At 34.8% G+C, this 21,169-nt stretch overlaps 1 protein-coding gene across 5 annotated transcripts in view; it reads right to left on the bottom strand.

The window, feature by feature from the left end:
* PTPRC (protein tyrosine phosphatase receptor type C) overlaps positions 1-21,169 on the bottom strand; it is a 124,844-nt gene that overhangs the window by 103,001 nt on the left and 674 nt on the right. The gene's annotated exons all lie outside the window — the stretch shown is intronic.

Here is a 21,169-nt window from a genome sequence, read left to right as displayed (position 1 = left end):
GGTAGATAGGCATGTGGTTAGGGGTGGAAGTTTTGGGGTGAAGCAAAAAAGTGAAGAGTGCAAGATACTGTTCACTTTGAATCGCTGTGCTGCTGGTAGGTTCTTTGAAGAAAATAATGCGGTTCAAAGTCACCCAGAATTTATAACGGGGATCTCCTCCTGGGAGGATGAACACTGATTTCCATGATGGCCCCCCAAGCATACCTTAAACATTCCAGAAACTAATAGTTAAGTGTTTTTCAGGATGGAAAACAGACAGAAGCACATCCTCCTCTAGACTATGTCACAGCCGACAACCTATTAACTTCTACTTATGGTCCTGGTTCTAACATTTGCATCAACTCGGAATACATCTATTCCTCTCCTCTTCCATATAAATTGGGATACAAATTTAAACACAGCTGCGTGAAAGATAAGCATGCAAACCATATGAATGCAAGTCACAGAAGATGATATACAGACGAAAAAAATAAGAGAAATCAAATTAAATGCAAAATAGAAATTTTAAGAATCACCAGTTGTACTTATAAAATTAACATATGTTTTCAAATGAGGAAATTAACTCCAGCAAATGTGTGCAAAAGGAAACTCATACGTTGCCGGGGAGAGCTGGGCAAGAAATTTTTTCTGAAGAGCTGTTTATAAAAATGCACAAAGAGACTTCACATGTTCCTGGTCTTTGACACAGAAATTCCAGGTCTAGGACCTGATCTTAACCAAATGGTCATATAGCTATAGATAAAGGTTTCTGTATAATCATATGCATTTTCAGGAAAAACTGCTGAAACAGTCTTCTTTGACTACAAACTAATGAACTAGTTGCACAGAAAAATTAAGTAGAGTATCCTTGAGACCCAATTTGGTTCGGTTATCAAATATACATTGTCCATTTTTTTCAGATAATCCCCACTTATGGTGGCCTCAGAGGAAGCAAGGGCCCCCTCCATTTCTCCACAATGGAACACCTCTTTCCTCACGGAGAAGGGCACACGTCTTAACCACCTCTTTATATTCTGTGCCCTGGCGTAGAGTGATACGTGTGTCGAATACTTGTAGGACAGGTGTCTGTCTTTTCTACAAAATAAGCAAATGATTATGATGGCACAGTACGTATCCAGAGAAAGATAGGGAACAAGAAAGAGAACAAGGCAGAGGGCAGAATAGGAAGAAGCTGCTACCATCTTAGAAACTGAGGCCTCAATGTGGATATGACCCTATGCCCAGGGGTCACGGGGCCATCTTAAGCAGCTTCTGAGTTTCTAACCTTAATGAAATATAATGTCACATCTCCAAAAGTGTTTATTTTCCGTGAAATAACTTGCTCCTTCATTTTAAGTTCATCATCAAGATTTTTTAAAAATGTTCATTTTGACACATCTTGTCTGGAAGGAAATTGTTTCTGTCATCTACCACGAAGGCCGAATGCTGCCTGCCAGTGCAGGCATTTGCTACATGCTTCTGTCAGGGACGACTGTGTCATGTACTCGACTTACCACTCTCCAATGGTTGGACAAAAAGTACTTTTTCTTCTAGAGACGTTTACTCCAAAGGGAAGGGAGAATTGGGTTTCTTTTCTGATTATTATGTAAAACAGCCAGAAAACTGTGCTTGTCTCTCTAAAGTCTTCACAGGGGGCCCTGATTATCATAATTTTCTGGAAACTGGTATAAGTACAGAAGATAAATTCCATTAAGTCTAGTCGTGTACATATTTGTGTGTGTGTGTGTGTGTGTGTGTGTCACAGAGAGACAGAGAGATATGTTCCATTTAGTATTCCAAATACTGAAGTGTTAACCACCTTTTTGGGGGTGAGAGGGACAGGAAAGGGTGGAAGACACATAGAAAATGTGTTACCTTCATCCGTAAAAGGTCAAGCAAAAAGTTTCATGACATATACCACTTCACACAGAAGAAATTTTTTTTCATATACTAGAGATTCTGTCTCAAAGAAGGAAAGTATTTATGTATTGTATTTCTTTCATGAGTACAGCTATCCACATATTGCCTTATTTTATACCCTCCTTATGTAAGAAAGTAACATAGGGGCACCTGGGTGGCTCTGTCATGTCTCAGGTCATGATCTCATGGGGATTGAGCCCCATGTCAGGCTCTGTCCTGACAGTGTGCAGTCTGCTTGGGATTCTCTCTCTCTCTCTCTCTCTCTCTCTCTCTCTCTCTCCCTTTATGCCCCTCCCCTGCTGATGTGTGTGCTTATTCCCTCTCTCTCTCAAAATAAATGAACTTTATAAAAAGAAAGTAACATGATAAAATAATACCCAAATTCAGTAGTTTGCTATTATTCTATCAGAATATCAGTCATCAGTATCAGTCTATCTATTCAAAACAGTCTAAAATATTCCCATGATACTGAGTTATCTCAAAGACTTATAGGGGTCCAACCATTCATTCATTTTTTTATTAATTAATCAAGTCTATGTTTAAAAGCTACTGTGTAATGTCAGGCACTGATGATATAGAAGCAAATAAGGAAAAGTTCCTGCTCAGCGGAGCTTGCAACATTGTACAGAGAAACTGAAAGGTAAATAAGAAAGGGCTTTCCAGTGAGACAGGGATCTGAAAAATACCCCTGTGGGCATGTGGGATGGCAATCTACGTGACTTCACACCTCTTCTCTGGGAAAGTTAAAAAAAACCCAAAAAACAAACAAACAAGCAAACAAACAAAACACAACTGTGCTGTTCCACAAAGCTGGCTATGTGGCTACAGCTCAATTTACCACATTCATGGATAACCATAATTAGACTATTTCTGTATAATCATGGAAGAGATGCCACCAATGTATATTTTATGGGGTACAGAGGTAACCAATGGCAACAAGAAACCTAAAACAATTCACTCAGGATGAGGACAGGGATGTTAAAACATGAGCAACAATTCTGAATGGATAGAGGGCAGCTGAAAAGAGGGAACTGAAGAAACGCAGTAAAGATACAACACTGACTTGGGCATTTAGCAAAAATGGACTTTCCTCTCAGACTTCTGTTATTTCTATGTGGGTGGAGATTGAAAAAAAAATAAAGCAAAAATTTTCTCACAATGTTTTGCAACTTCTGCTTCCGGACTCAGAATCCAGAAGTAGCAGCAGAGGTAAAAATGAAAACATTTTTTTTATATTTTTAAATGAGAATTGATTTTATCCACAAAACTGACTGTACTTTATTCAGGAATGTTTGAGATTTTAGATGAATATCTATAATGAATCTATTTTGTTTAAAATGAAGTAATAGTTTTTTCGTGACATCCTTTATCTTAGCTTGGGGAAAAAGACACAATCGCCACTGTTTGGCTCCAATAAAAACAGAAAGTGGTAAAGTTTACAAGAGCTGAATTTCTTTAATGGAAAATCATCTAAAGCACCAGTAATCTGGTGACAGTATTCCGTATCAGAAAAATATTTTTTCCTATTAATCTTTTATCAACTAGTAAAATTGGAAAAATTAAATTTCTGAAATATTAATTATCAACACTGTGATTAGGAAACAAACCCAGCTAATTTCCTCTGCTTTAATAATCAAATATTTGGGGTCTCAGTCTAAATTATGCTTTACTGGAGACAGATAAATCATAATACTTATTTTAGATAATAATGCACATATATACGGTAAGTGTCAAATGATCTTCATTCCCTCATATGCTGGTATTAAAATATTCAATAAAATGAAGAAAAAGATCTTCCAATTTAAACAAAGTTGATTTTCCCTCTTTAACTTAATCTCCCTTTCTTGTGCATTTTACTGTTACTTCCGTATAGAAGTCTACCTACTTTATTTCTAGTCACAGGATGTGGCTGCCTCGAGTTTTATCTCCATCTGGCAAAACATAACCAATCTATTTGAGCTCTCAGCTCCCACTTTATAGCACCCAAACTTTCCTTGGGCACTCACCTCCCCAGACCACCTCCATGACCTGTGTTTCTCCTAAAACCATAAATCAGTAAACTTCCTTGGGGAATTTGTAGCAATGTATGAAAAGTAACTCTGTGGTGTGCCGAGTGTGGAGGTCATTAGATTAGCTCTCTGGGCTGCTATCAATCGCTAAACACAAATTTCCAGTGTCCCTTTGCAGCTCCTGTGCATGCACTGTCTCTAGAGGAGGCTCTCATCCTCTATGGGCAGGTATCTAGATCCACTTTGGGGGGGGGCGGGGAGTGTGAATGGAAGAGGGAAGGAAAGGCAAGCAGCAAAATCTTTTCATTGAAAATTGAGGGTAATAAGAGTCAGTCTATTTCTTCTCTGTGCAAAGGATGAAAATATACCTGTGACCCTTTCACTATGAAATACTTAACATTTCTTCTAGAAAACATTACCAGAAATAACTGTCCTTTACAGTTGAAGTGGTCTTAGACAGAAACATAAATAGTAGACACCTATGATTTGAGGTGAGTCTCTACTAATCTATGAAACAATGACTAAAGTGTTGCTGTGCCTTTTGGTACAACTGGCAAATACGTAGGTAAATCTTACATGAAAACATTGCTAATTACAATTAATAGTCTTACTATCATTTTGTTAAGTCTTCCTAAACCTTTCTAATATTTACTATTTCATTGATACTATAAATATCTTACTTGTGAATATTTCTGATCCTTTAAGTTTCCAAAAATTATATGATGTCCCCTTTGGTCACTATACCAAGTACACAACAAACTTCATGGAATAATGCTTAGCAAGTGCTTTCTAATGAAGCATCTAAGAGTTGACCATGTATTCTAGAATAGCACAATGTTATTGCTGGATAAGTCCCAAAGAAACTATTTCAAATAAATTAGTGGTTCTAAAGGAAGGTGGCAATTTTGCCTGCAAGGGACATTGATTGCCTGGAGACATTTTTGTGGATTGCCTTGACTGTTGGGCAGGGACGGGGTGGGGGTGGGGGGAGGTGAGCTACTGTATCTAGTTTGTAAAGGCTAGAGATGCTGAGACATATCCTTAATACACAAGACAGCTCATTTATCCAAGCCAAAATATCAATCAAGTCGAGGCTGAGAAATTGAACTAAGCAATTCATTTCACTGAAAAGGGAACTGAGGCTTAAATAAGTTAGATAATTTAGCCAACACCACATATCAGAGTGTAAGTCTAGCGAAAAGGAATTAGTGCTAGACTTAGGATTCAAAGTTTGTCCCTGAATATCTACTCTGATATTCATTTCACTATAGTGGGCAAACCTGATAAATGGGAAAAACTTTATGATACATTAGAGGAAGGCTGGACCAAGTTCCTTCATTTTTGGTATAACATGGACAAATCATTAAATGTTTTTGAGTTTCAGTTTTCCCATTTGTAAAAGAGATGAGTTAAACCAGATGATTTCTAGTCTCCTTTTCTCTAAAATTGTACTGTTGTGTAAATAATGAGGGCTCATATTATTGCAATATCCAAATTTCCAAATTCCCTTCCTCTTTCTTTAAAATTTCTTCTCTAGGAATCTGAACTCAAATAAAGGCAGGAAATATTGCTGCCACTTCAATAGAATCCTGTGTCTTGAACAATACTTGACTCTCCGTAAGTAGTGAAGAACATGATAAAATTTAAACTCATTATCTAGGGGCACCTGGTGACAAGGTCAGTTAAGTGTCCAGCTTCAGCTCAGGTCATGATCTCATGGCTTGTGGGTTCAACTCCGGCGTTGGGCTCTGTGCTGACAGCTCAGAGCCTGGAGCCTGCTTTGGACTCTCTGTCTCCCTCTCTCTCTGCCCCTACCCCCAACCCCCTCAGACTCTCTCAAAAATAAATAAACGTAAAAAAAAATTTTTTTTAGTAAACTCATTATCTAAAAATAAAAGGCATCTTCACTGTCTACTGTTTTAACGTGAAGACAAGTTCTTCTGGTCCTTTTATATCCTGTGCATGTATTAACTTATTTTGACTATATACCTGGAATACAAAGACCATAAAAATAAAAGAAAATCAGCCATGTGAATAGCAAACTGTTGTTAATTAATTCATTGAATTGGTTTGACAGATACAACCCATTGATATATTTCCGGAGGTAAAAGTTCCCAAAGTGTTTATGGATCTGTAAATTCATTCTTAGCAATTTAAATATTGTAGACAATAGACAAGAAACATTGATCACTTTTTAAATTTTTCATTCTAATACTCATGTATTTAGAGCAAAAGAAAGACCAAAGTTGCTTGTCATATGTTACATTTTGCAGACTGAAGAGTTCAGTAGATCAATTGCTACGATTGTAAAATAGAACAATAGATAAAAAGAGCAAATGTATACTTGTCCTCTCTCACTGAAAACAAAACAAGAATTTGTAATCTGTGTGAATAAATTTTGGGCATGCCATATAGGCCCTCAGTCCTAATTATTTCAAATCTCCTTTCATTATAAAATAAGAGAGTGAAATTTTAGATGTCAGATTGCTTTGTTCTGCTAGCTAGTTTTTTTTTTCAATTGGAAGAAAATAAGGTATCATTTAATTTTTTTTTACAAAAAAGAATTTTAATCTCCCCCGTGTGCCATCATTATTGTTAACCTCTGAACATTTTAACAACATGTTTATGGATCTTAAATCAATGAACATTACGGAGGAAAACATCTGTGGTTCTAATACTTTCTAGAGTGGCTCTTAATATCATTTTCATACAAATTTTAAAGTGATTTTAAAAACTAGCCATTGAAAATTTTCTAATTCATTGTTAAAACATTAAACACGAAAACTATGTCAATTTTACAGACAAACATGAAAGATGTGTATCTGTTAGAAATGATTATTAGAAAGGCCAGTGGAAGGAAATGCTTGCTTGCCCATCAAATCCAGATGTTTAGCCCATAAAGTGGAGGCTTAGAGTGAAGGACAAGTTACGGTATCTGATATCCTTCAGAAGTGTTGCCTCAGGGAAAATTCATGGATGAGGAAAGCCAAAATAGATTTTAAAATGAATTATGCTTTACTTTTGTTTTACAGGAATTATAGAAATATATTTTCAATTAAATAAGGAATAGACTAATGGATGAATTAAAATAAAAAGCACATGATTTTTTTCCAGAAACACCATTAGTTACATATTTTTATTTAAAATCTAAAGGTCATAGTTTAGTAAAAAAAAAATGGGTCTATGGTAAGCATTTTCTTTCATAAATTGACAAAACATATACCAGAGCAAAGAGTCTACAAAATCATGGCATTGTGTGTGCACTGATTCCTTCTTCTCCTTCATCTATTAGCTCTTTAACAAATACAGACATTTGTAGGATAGCTTACTTACAAACGAGGAATCCACATGGACAGTGGTTGGAACATTTCATATTCCTATACTTTGACTTAGAGATTCATATGCAAACCATTTCTTATTTTTTAAATCAAGATTTCAACTTGTGTTCCAAGTCTTAAAGTGAGAAAGCAAGAGAAGCTAATTATAATAGCAATCACAGAACTTCTGCACTCCTTTATAGTTTTGCAAACACTTAAAGCATGTAACATTTCATTTCATTCTACTCTATGCAGTGATTTCCCACTCATTTGTTAAAGCCACCCTATACTTAGAAACGTAAATATTAAAATTTAGTTTAAGAGAAGGTATTCTATTAAGGACAACAACAAAAAAGACATTTCAGACTCTGAGCATAATACATTTTTTTTCTTTTGGAAAATTGACTAATTAAGATAGATGAGAAAAATATGTACAGTTAGATTGATGTTAACAGAAAATGTCTGGTTTTACAGTGCTCTCGAAAAATAAAATGCGACAAAACTGGCACAAATTTTACATTTGACAACTAAAGATATTTTTATTATTTTTGTTTCCTTGTCTTTGAAGTACTCCTTATATTGTATCTGACTTGTTCCACTTCCAGAATTTTGAGGTTCCACTTGTCTTTGATCTCCCCCAAGCCATTCTCAACAGCTCTTTCATCATGCCTCTAGCTGCCCTCAACATAAAACCAACTTCTTTTCTTAGAACAGGGATAATCTTTTATTTCAAAGGCTTTGGTATTTTCTGTTGCAGATCACCCTGAAAATACCTTTAATCCTCCTCTGTTGGGAGCACCTCTCTTTCCTGAACCTGTAGATGGACTGGTGGGTTCCATTTGTTCTAAAGTCACCAGGGGAGACCACAGCTCTTCACACTGAAATGATACTGACTCCTTTTTTGCTTTGTTTTGTTTTTAGATGGACAGTTATTTCCATCATTCAAACTTTTATCCTTGAAACAGTGGGCAAAAAGAGTATTTTCTTGCATAAATGAGGTGACACATCTTAAAATGGATTACTTAAGTTCTAGGAAGTACTAGGCTTCCCCCCCCCCCCCCCCCGCTCACTACTTACATACAACTAAATTTTTCTGCTTTACAGTAAATTATGCTTTCTGACTCACTGATGATAGTGCCTACATGTGTGATTATGTTTTTTCCACACACTAAAATATTGTTTGCAAAACACTGATTTGCTTTTTCTCATTCCCTCCCTCTCCCCCATCTCTCTCTCTCTCTCTCTCTCTCTCTCTTTCTTTCTCCATCACTCTGTCTCACACACACTATGAAGCAGATGTGCTTAACTACTGCTTTATATCCCTATGAAAATGAAGCAGGGCAGGAAGAGAAAGCTGCACAACTTTCTCCCATGATGAGCCTTTTCAATATGATTTCATTTTTGAGATCATAGCAACATCCAACCCACCCATTTTTCAACTTAAGCAAAATACTCTAATACAAGAACAAATATCAATAGTATTTAGATTACTTATTCTTTTGGCTTAGCCACAATTCTGTTCCCCTCTATTCACACTCATGACCAAGGGTTTATCTGAATGTTTATTTAATACACTGAACAATTAGAAACAAAATGTAGAGATATAAGGCTGAATAGCACAGTGCTAGCATCTGCTAGAATGCCAGGCACAGGGAAGGAGCTGATTATTACTTCCCTTTCTTCACTCCTTTCTCAATTTTAGTGTTTAAAATTAGAATAAGAAAAATTAAAAATAGTGATTCCCTTTTAGGATATGATAATCAGTAAATTTTATAAATATTGGGAAAGAAATTAACAAATTTACTGATGTTAAAGACTAGTATAAGCTAGACTCCATAATGATTTGTATACTTAAGTTAAATGAGATCACATTTATAAAATGTTGAGAACAGTGCCTGGGACATGGTAGCACTAGTTTCTTATTAAGGAACAATTTATCTTATTAACTACCTACACCTGTTAGTATAAAAATAAGTTGCTATAAAGCTATATCTCTTTTAAGAAAAACTTCCAAGCCTGAAATTAAAATATTATATATATAATTATATATATATACATATACATATGTATATAATCTATCAACCTGCGTAAAAATATGCCATGCAAGAGATTCAACACAGCATTACCTTTTCAAGACACTTTCAGTTAAATTTCTAATTTATTATGAAGTCTCGATGTATTTTACATAGTTTTTATTTAAAAAGTTATTTTAAGTCATAGCTTTCTTTTTTCTAATAGTTAAGCTACCAAGGAAGATATATCTATCTATACACACACATACATATGAATACATACATGTATACATATACATATATATTTAATTCTTATGAACATTGTGATGAATTATTTTCATACTGTTGCGACAATATTGAAGTCAAATAAGGAAATTCGACAATAATTAGTATGTTCCCAATCACTGTTCAACCAACCTTTCAAAGGACATGATTTTGAAGTTTTATGTGAAATTAACTGGATTCTCATTATATGCCAGCAAGCACGCTCAGCCCTTTACAACCATTAGCTCTGTTTCTCAACATCCAAGTCAAAATATTTTTGTTTTCCTTTTCCACTTTGGCTACCCCTTCTCACTTTCTTTTTCTAGGTCCTCCTACTAATCCCTCCAAAATATGGAGTGTTCCAGAGCTCAGAATTAGGTCCTCTGTACTCCATCTAAACACTCTTCTTACACTATCACATTCAGTCTCTTCGCTTTAAATTCCATCTGTATACAGTGACCTTCAAAGGTATTACTCCAATCAAGAGCTGATGAACCCCACACTCTTAACTCCAGTTGAAATCTAGATACCTCTAATTGGGTGTCTACTGAGAATTAAAGCATTAATATATATTAATATAGATAAGACAGAACCCTTGATTGCCTACCCCAGCTGGGGTGTTTTGCATCCTAATTGCTCATGAGAAAAAAATGAGTCGTTCTGTATAACTTTATGTTTTTCTTCTGCCCAGCAACTTCTCTTGATCCTATATACACCTGTTCTTTATTCCCCCTTCCACTGACAACACTTGGTCCAGATACCATCCCCTTTCTCTTTTCCACCAATCCAAATGACTCCTAATGGGTCTTTAGGCTTTAATTCACTTCTAATCTATTCCCACAGCGGCAAGCGTAGTCCCTTTAATATCGAAATAAGATTAGCTCATTCTCTGCTTAAAACGTCCAAATAGCTTCTTCTGTTTACACTTAAGGTAAAAATCCAAAGTCTTTCTATTTGCAACAAGGTCCCCTAGGAGCTTCCCCTGTGTGTATCTCTCCAACTTCACCATGAACCACTCAGCCTTTATCCACCATACTGCAAGCACCTGACCTCCTTTCCTTGCCTTGAACCCACCATTTTTTTTTGCTTTTTCTGAAGGACCTTTGTACCTGCCAGTTCCTCTTCATATAAATCTTCACATTCTTGTCCGCCAACATTAGTAGCCTAATGACACTACTTCAAAGAGGCCTTCTTTAATCACTGTCTAAAAGGCCATTTTGCCCCCTGATCTGGCCTTCTCTGCTATCACATCACACGCACTGTTTTATTTCACACACTTATCAATATCTGAAATGTCCTCAATTATTTACTTGGTTTTTGTTACCTCTTTTACTAAGATGTTAGTTTCATGAAATTTGGTACCTTTTCTGTTTCATTTACCACTGTGTCAGCACTTAGAATAGTTCCTACCACATAGTCAGGGTTCTATTTAAAAAATGGCTACATCAGTAAGTTATCTCGCTTAATAGCTACTGCTATTATTATTATTATTATTATATAGATACAGAAACTGAGGATTTGAAAGGTAATTTCCCTAATGTTTCAAATTGGAAAGGTCAGGATGGAATACAGGCAGCATTTCAAAAACTGAATTCTTAGCACATTGAAGGTAGGGCTTGTTTGAATCCAACATTTCTAGCTGGATCTCTTTAAGTTATTTTCATCAGCTTCCTGACCCTTTTCTTTTGCTTGTCTGCCTCCCACATAGCATCACTCCTTCTCATACTCAATGCTCTGAACTAATATCTTCTGTTTATTTTTTTCTTAGCCATTATATATCTTGAACATACTTAAAGTTTCAATAAGTAAACTCAGGAAAAAATAAAAACATGGTCACTCAAAAATAGAAAGATTTAGGGCTTATTAGTAAAAATCTTAGTTTAAAAACTAAAACAGGGATTTGGAGACCTAAGTCTAGAATTCAAAGTAGAATACTTGACCTAAATTATTTGATTGACAGCCCACATTTATCATAGTAACCAACATTTTTTCTTTGTTTTCCCTGGAGTTTTAACCGACTTGTCCATGGAGTAGAAAGCTGTAAGGTAGCTCTACCCAATTCATTTCATATACCTCTTGGATAAGTATAAAAAGCTAATCTTGTGTCTGCACTTCCTGGAATAAGATGAGAACCTTATGTGTTTTCCATGATCAAAGTGCTTAACAAAGGTCATGTTACTTCCCTTGCACTTCAAAACCAGAAAAAAATCTAGATACTTTGGCAAATTATTCAATGGCTTTCACTTTATGTAATATCAAAAACAAATTAGGTTGGGGAAAAGCCATTCATTCCATCATATCACTCACCTCCAGATAGACTCAGTGGTGTACCTTGTAAAGCTCCTTTTCGAGATGATAGTAGCACATTACTTTTGCATTACCAATGTAGCATCAACATTCATAGTAAATACAAGTCCATTAAAGGTGCTTTTCCTTTTTATAAAAGACAAAATCTTAGATGATTTAGGTCTTGTTAAATATATGGAGTTTACTGGGTTCACAACGTTTCACCTTTGTAGCTAAATTAGCTGGATGGGGCTGAAACGCATGTTTTACACACATGACCTCTGAGAAACTACCAAGCACCTTTCAGTCTTGGTGTGATTTGCCTACCATCAAGTATTCATGTCTTCAATTACCTGGTTATTAGGCTGACCACGAAGAAGCCTGAATAACCCAGTGGAAAAAGAATAGACCTAGAGTCAGACCAACCCAGGATGAAATATCAGCCCTTACTAGCTGATGACCTTGGAAAATTACAATTAAAGCTCACCAAAAAAACTTAAGGGTTTGTTTGTGTGGTGTGTATGTATGTAGGTTTTAACATATCTTTTCAAATGAAGCCTTTATTTTCAGTTCAAATCACAGAACAAACAAACCAAAGATAACTGGGACTTTTTGGCTAATTCCTCTTTGCATCTACCACCTTTATTTATTAAGTATCTGATAATAATCTACACAACTCAGGGGCAGCTTCAGAACTTCTATAACTGAAAGCCTACAGAAGCCCAGTTGGAGCAGAGGCCTAGATGTTGTCTGGCAAGAACAAAGCTTTTTCCTTAGTGTATTATATGTAGATTTAAAAATAATAATTTTTAATCTGTAATTTATGAAAGATTGAGAACACAAATAATTATCTCTTGCGATGTATATTGTTACTTTGAGGAGAAAGCTTATGGAGAAATTGGAAAATTTTAAACCCCAAGCAGCCACTGCCACAGTAAGATTATAGACTTCCCAAGAATAGGCATAGAATATGGTATTCCCAACTGAAGATACTGGGAAAGCACTCATAAAATATTTGTTCACGAAATGAATTAATGCACAAGTAAACAGATTTCACTAGACTAGAGAAATAAAATATTCAGAAAGTTTTCGGTGTTGATTATTGAGAATTCATGAGATTTTTATTTGCCTATTTATTCATCTCCATGTTTCTCAGCTGCCTAAGATAATCATGGTTTACTTAGGAAAAAATGGGATATGCAGCTTTAGACATAGCACATAATCAAAACTGAGATAAAGAACAAGAGAGAAAGAAAAAGTGTAAGCAAGGGTTTTAAGTAACTTCTACTTCCTGAACATTTCATGTAGACACTTTATCATAAATAATTCACTAAAATAACAACAACAAAACGACAGACTTAAAATGGTTTTTATGAGTTGTTAAGCACTTTCTGCATATGGGGTTAGATTCCACTGGCAAAATATCCATTCACTTGACAAGTTCTGAGGACCTACAGGCACTCTCTGGTAAATAAGTAGAAACCCAATGATAATCTACATGAGCTCACCAGCTGCTATGGGAGACAGCCAAATAAAGAAATCTCCAAGAGGATTATTCACAGATCATCGCAGCCAACGATGATCAGGAGCAGAGCAGGGTGTGCACGAGGGCTGCCCAGAGGAAATGACCGTTGAACTCAATCTTGAAGAGCAGTTATAATTTTCCCAGTTAAAAATATATATATAGAGAGAGGGAAGAAGAAACAGCATGGCCAACTTTGGACACAAGAAAACATCTTTTTAGGAAAATGCAAGTTACAACAGGAGTATACAGTGGACCCCTGAACAGCACGGGTTTGAACTACGCAGGTCCACTTGTATGTGGATTGTTCTGATAAATACAGAATAGTACTGTAGATGTTTTTCTCTTCTTTATGATTTTCTTAATAACATTTTTTCTCTAGCTTATTCAAAAGAATACAGTATATAATACATATGACATACAACATATGCATTAATCAACTGTTTATGTTATCAGTAAGTCAACAGTAGGCTATAAGTAGTTAAGTTTTGAGGGAGTCAAAAGTTATACATAGATTTTTGGCTGTGTAAGGAAGGCATCAGTGACCCTAATCCCTATTGTTCAAGGGTCAACTATAGAGTATATGTCACTAAGTAGTGACAGATAAAGTTGGAAAAATATGCAGGGATCCAGTTAAAGCTGTATATACCATGCTAATAGTCTTTATTTTTCCTAAATGTAGAGACAAAAGTAGAATGATTTGACACTTTAAAGTGATCCCACCCACTGATGTACACTGGGGACATTAAACTTATCATCTTGATTCTTCTTTTTAATTTTTGCTGTACCAAGTAGTAAGAAGTTGGCACAAGGTGTATACGCTACTAAGAATGCCACAGAGGAGCGCCTGGTGGCTCAGTCAGTTAAGCATCTGACTTCAGCTCAGGTCATGATCTCATGGTTCATGGGTCTGAGCCCCACATCAGGCTCTGTGCTGACAGCTCAGAGCCTAGAGCCTGCTTTGGATTCTGTCTCTCCCTCTCTTTCTTCCCCTCCCCTGCTTGTTCTCTCTCTCTCTTTCTCTCTCTCTCTCAAAAATAAACATTAAAAAGAATGCTACACAAATGAACAAGATTTAAAATATAATTCTAAACTATACAGCAGTCTTACAAGTATTTCTAAAGTTTCCACTGGCTACTTGAGGAGTAACCAAAACTTGTAAAATCTCAAAATGAATCTTGCTGAAAGAGCTCTCAATCACAAAATGATTATTACGATAGAAATAGCAGCACAATATAAGTTTGAAAATGTCTAATACTTCCCAATTTAAAATTTGACAAAGGTTAAATAATTGCATTAAATCAATTACATTTTGTACAACATTGAAAGGGAAAAAGAAGGAAAGGAAAGGAAAGGAAAGGAGAAAGAAAGAAAGAAAGAAAGAAAAAGAAAGAAAGAAAAAGAGAAAGAAAGAAAAAAGAAAAGAAAGAAAAGCAATGGTATAAACTGAACATAAGTAATGTTGTTTCTGGCTAAAATGGAAGAATTAAGACTTTTGGGAAATTTAGATCCGTCTTATTTGACCAAAAAAAAAAAAAAAATAACACTTAGAAATGTGATAACCATAAAGGAAAATTCTTAGAGGCATAAGTTTATAATCAGTACAGTTGGATGTGACTAAAAATTGATTCATGAACTTAACAGTAACTGGAAAAATTGAATGAAAAATAACACTATTTAACACTAGTTCAGTAAAATTCTTTAATGAAAACATTGGTAATGATTTAACCAGACTCTTTAAAAAATACTCAGGGAATTAACTTGGCTTAATAAAGATTTTTTTCCGTGAAAGTTGTTTTCAAGGAAAACTCATAAGTGTAGGTATATTCTAATTAAATTCTTATTTTCTTAAATGTCTTTAGGATCACATCATGGGTCAGTATGTTCTCTATCCAATAGAGAGCCACCAAAGAAAGGATGTACAAAGGTGAGTTTTGCCTTTTACAGGGATTATCCCAGTAGAGGTAGGTATGAGGACACTACGGACTGAAGAGAGGCAAGATTGCAGGCTATTGTTACAATAAGAAATAATAATAATCTCTAGCAAAGAGTTGGATTTGCAAACTATTTAGGAGGTAGAATCCAGAGTAGCCTGAAAATCGCTAAAACAGGGGATGCAAAGTTAAAAGAACTGAAAGATCTCTAAGGGTTTATAGTTCTGCCACATAGCCTAAACTATATCTCCTCTGAGTCTCTCAAAGGAAGAGATGTGATTTGGAATCAGATGTCAATGATAAAGAACTGAGTGCTGTGATTTTATGGGATCACATGAATAAAACATACAACTTTGCAGGGTATCTCATAGTTTCAAAGCATTTTCACAAATATTATCATTTTTAATCCTTATAACATTTTATAGATGACAAAACTGCGTATCATAGATGGAAAGCCATTTGAATTGAGATCATAAAATTCGTAGAATTAGATTTCTAAAATGCTTCTCAATCCAGATGCCATCTCCAGCTCAGACTGGCACCTGCTTCATTTCCTATGATGCTTAGTATTTCTTTTATCAATAAGCAAATTACTGTTTGTTTGTTTGTTTGTTTCTTTAAGTGGAGATATTTAAAATATGGTGACCACACTTTATTGCCATGATATAGTACCTTTGCTTTCATCTCTTAACATCACTGTTATTTATATAGGATTCTCTGTTCTATTTTCATGCCTAGCAGGACAATTTATTATTATTATTATTATTATTATTTACAATGCAGAGAGTTTCTTCTTGTATATCAGTGCTCTTTTACATTCACCAGAGTAACTGTTCATTTACTAATACATATGAGTGTGATGCTGAATTGCCCTTAGCTCTTGATTTGTGCTCTGGTATCAACAGATTACCTTTTTGGAGGGCTAATGATATTCTTGTAGTTGTTCATATTTTGGTTGGAAGCAGTTTTTTCTAATATACAAACGACGATCATTTTCATTTGAATATCATTGCATGCAGTTATAATTTTATCACATAGTATATATTAGGAGAAATTGAAGTTTTGGAAAAATAACTTTCAGATATTTGTGTCTCATTTTTAGTAGGAAATAAATGTTTATTTTTTTGTTTTTATTTTTTTAGGAAATAAATGTTTGATCTTTAAACACTGTATAGCTAAGTACCACAGAAGAATTTCAAGTTTGAGTTGGGTCTTCAGTAAAGAATCTAATAAAAGCATTGATAATCTTGCTCATTACCTTTTCAGAGGTGAATCAATTGAAGATACTATAAATGCACATAGAGAGTGCTTATATATTTCCCTAACATTGACTTTATATGTATTTATGCTGCAGTTTTCTTTCTTTATCTTTTCTTGTTTTGTTATTATTCCTGAACATTCAATACTCTCTTATAATAGTCATTCCACAGACTCTTGACATATTGGGTTTGAAGTAGCACATTGACATATAAAAATGAATGCATATTAAAAACTTTAGGCAATAATTAGGTAATTTTTCATCTAAATATTGGTTATAGCCATGTATACAATATAGGTCTATATATTTCAGTATTATGCAGAAATAGATATCACATCATATGGCTAAACAAATCGAATGCAATATTCCATTTTTTTCTTCATCCTTTTTTAAAGTATTACGTTTACGTATATAAAAGTTATAGCATTGTCCTTTAGTAATCAGTAAATAGTATGTGGTTGGGTATCTAGTACCAAGAAAGCTATTTAGAATAGACTGAAATTAAGTTTAAACTGAGATTTAGCTCCATTTCCATTCCAATTTTATCCTGTGTAAATACTCCCATAAATTTATAAGATGACTGAAAAAAGATCAAAGGTCTGTGGGGATAACAAATTCCTTTCTCTGCACCAAAGTGACTTACATTACATGATCTGAACAGAAAACCTTGTCTGTGTTCACACTGTGCTTTCACCAACGAAATGGACCAACCTGACCATAAATCTCTGCTTCGTGCCTATCCAAATTGAGATGTGTTATCACATTATTGAGGAAGAAATGATGCCCAGACTCTCTACAAATTTTCTGTGCGCACACAATGCGATGCCATCTTCCACCTGCCCTTGAAAATAGTCCCCCAGCCCTACCAGTGTCCATGCCTGAATTTGCAAGGACTGGATCTGATTCCATTTGTCTTGTCCCCATTATATGCGTACGCCCCCGCCCCTGTCTCATTCCTTACTTTTCTTCCTATAGGCATCTGTATCTGAAAAACAAAACTAACCCTCCAAATGAAATGCCACTAGCCAAAAATGTCCAAAGAGTAGGCCAGGGAAAATTTAGGAATAACATTCTTGAACTACAGATTTTTAAGAAGTTAGGATGGTATTTCCAAATAAGAAGGAAAAGAAGAAAATAGCAAAATAATAATCATGAATTAAATTCTTAAGAAGGCAAAGCCTATAAAGATCCAGATCCAAAATCATTTTATTTAATCTTGACGACATTGTCTATCTTTCCACTTTGTCGTTGGCTAATTTTTTCATCTCAAGCTTTGTCTCTTCTTCTGTCCTCTCTTTCTGAAATTCTTTGTACTCATCCTCTCTCACCTCCGTCATTATAATCTTCAGTTTTGTCAAAAAACGCCCATTGCTTTGTCAGTATCTGGTAAATCAGTTACAGATGAGAGTTTCCGCTTTCACACAGGTTACAATAGAAGTAAATGCACTCATTGGTAGATAATAATATTAACACTACCACCAACAACAAATTGAATTAGTATGTGGAAAGTGTCACGGAAAGGTGGTAACAAGTGTCCAGTTTCAGTGGAGATATTTTGTGGTATGAGCGACGGAAGAGAAATAGAACTATCGTGGAGCCTTAGAGGTCCAGAGGAAGTGTAGACGAGCCAAGCGGTGTTGCAACTGGCTACTGCAAGTTCTAGTTTAATGAATCATACAAGAAAAAAATACAAAACAATCCCTGCCCAGCTCCAGGCCCAGCTCCTAGCTCAGTGGTGGACTCGGTTGTTCTGGCAAGGAGTTGAGCACGTATACCGAAGACAATGAGAAGATACCAGAAGGTTTTTTGTTTTGTTTTGTTTTGTTTCCCCCTTTTCTTTTTAAGGTGTAGAATAAGGAAAGAAATGAATGAGACTGCAGGTAGATTAGGAAACTATAATAATATTCTAGGTAAAACATGATAAAGGCATAAATTCAATGTCGATGGAATTGAAGAAGGGGAAAATATTTTAGAGACTTAAAAACTAAAATTACAAGACTAGAGGAGGAATTAAACACTTAGGGGAATGAGTCTGGAGATGAGGAATCAGGATCGTCAACACATAGCAGGTCTTTATAAGGAACTCTAATGATAGAAAATAAGAATAAAACTGACCAAAGGTTAAAGCCATAGAACCCCAATATTTAAAAGCAGACAAATACGAAGAACCAGAAGATAGATAAGTAGATATATGTGTGTGTATATTATAAACTCACATATAAAAACTAGAATATATATGTGTGTGTATCTGGATATGTGTATTTATAGGAAGAGTGTAGAAATATCTATATTCCTACACTAGCTAATTGTCACTGGTTGACATCTATGAAATAGCCCAGAATAGAGAAAAGATTTAGCTCAAGCTAACCACTCTGACCCTCTCCTTAGCTACAGAGAGCAAGAGAGAAAAAGGAAAGACAGATTCCTAAGTCCACCTTACCTTTTCCCTTACAAAATGCCTTTCAAGTTCTGGCAATGATAAGGATCACAGGCAGATTTTTTTTTTTTTAAAAATCTATAAAAAGTTCATAAAAGATAAATTGTGGAATATTCAGAACTTAATGATTGCTAATCAAATGTCAATTCATACTTTGTATTGAAAACCTGTGTGATGTTCAAGGCATAGTACATGCTTGCAACATGAAATATTTCTTTAAATGTAGATGGAAAAATGAAGAATTATGACCAGGAAATGACTCTAAAGTGATATGACTCATAACTCACATACCATAACCCATGTACCCTAGCTGGTATGGTATAGAGTGATAGATTTGCCTGCCATAGCACCTGGTTTAGAGTCAAAGAACATTCATCATTATCTGCATTCTCAAAACCATCATCGTCTCCTAGAATTATTTAGAAATGTTCAACAGAGTTTTGGTTTCCGGCTATCATGGCAAAGAGGCACAGAGCAAAGAGATTGCAAACTTTTGTGTAAAACTCACCCCAGCATGATTGCCATGGCAAAGTTTAACTTTGCCTTTCTGTATTTGTATTTTAGGGATTAAATAACATATCTGAATTGTGCATATATTTGTCCATTAATTGATGTCTGTCTACATTTGGCTCTACTTTTTTATTCCATTAGAGTACACAATATAAATGTGATGCCTAAAAGCCTAATATTTCCTATGATCCCTAAACTCAATTTTAACACAGTAGAATCAAAGATAATGATCAAACTTATTTGTTGATAATAAAGAAAAATATGTAATTTAAAGCATTAATAACTTCCCAAATCCTACATTGAATCACAAAATGACTCTCAGAACTTTAAAGGATGATAAATGAGATATGCAGACGCAGATGATTATATCTACTTTTTCCAAAAAAAAGTATTGATTCCAGGAAGACTATCAATGCCTTTTAGAAAAATGTTTGCTCTCAATATTTACATAAACAATTGAAGTTAAGCTTGATCCTTCAAAATAAATCTATGTGTATCTCTCCATTTATTTAAGTACAAATTGTTTAGCAAAATAGATTCAAAAGTTTCTAGATAATTTTATACTTTCTTATTTTGACCATAAGTTCGAAGATATTTCTCATGGTAAAAATCCTTAATTGACTGAGTTGAAAGTTCATAGTGGTTTCCTCTGTGTCCTACAAAATATTTCAGTGTTTCTTTGTGCTCATTTAGAAATGCTTTGCTACCATTCTTGAATGAGGATTTTTAATGAATATTCATTCTGATTTATGATAATCCACATATTATTACCACCCTGCTAAAATCATTATTCATTACAGTTTGCTTTTAATCATGATAGCTAACTTCACAGGGAAGTTCCCTTGATAGACATTTTCTGTACTAAAACAAAACGCTGTATCCATACAAAAAATTTTAGACCACCTTTGCAGTTAAAAACACAACGGTATCTTCCACTGCTTTCCACTCTCCCTGATTACACAAAATACCAACTGACCACATAACAAGCTCAGGAGGTAGCTACCTCCCTGCCTTTTAGAAGAAGGAAGAATGGTGGAAAGTTGAAAACAGATTTCAATGAATTCCAGTAAGCGAGACTTTTAATTTTCTTTTTTTTAAACTTCTTTGGAATTTCTGCAAAAATGCCACTTTCACTGTCCTTTCCATAGTGAGAAACAACTTTTAGATACTACATCATATGGAGTATATTTAACATAATTTATTAGTTACGTTTAACAATCAACTGAAATGCACTCATGATCCAAACTGAAACTATTCAAGAAATGTCCATTAAATGGATAGCATGTAGCCAAAGATCTCCAGCTTAAATGAGTACTTGAGATCCCCATTACATTTTCCTACAGAAGACAGCATTTGCATGATTCCTGTGAGTTTAAGTATTTTTACTGCATCAAGGCTCTAATATTTACCCATCACCCAGGAAGGGCGGTGGCCCCGTAAGAATTTCCAAGGCAAATAATCATTAAAACTACTGAGAAGAAACCAAAAACTTGATTTAAAATACATTCTGTGCTAAGAATATGCATAAAATGAATATTTTATTAAATTCCCAAATGGATTATTTAAACTATCCTATAGATAAGTATTCAATAAAATATTTTAGTAGTAATCAAAATTTGAGGAAGCAGACTCCAGTTCAAAAAGAAAGAGTGGCTTACATGCTACCGAAGCCATATTATGACTCAAAAAAGGCATTTTCTGTTAAAAGGATGAAAATTCAC

This window comes from Prionailurus viverrinus, chromosome F1 (assembly GCF_022837055.1).
Source record: "Prionailurus viverrinus isolate Anna chromosome F1, UM_Priviv_1.0, whole genome shotgun sequence".
NCBI classification, from domain to species: Eukaryota; Metazoa; Chordata; class Mammalia; order Carnivora; family Felidae; genus Prionailurus; species Prionailurus viverrinus.
The sequence above is the reverse complement of the archived record's forward strand: the minus strand, read 5'-3'. Positions and strand labels throughout refer to the sequence as shown.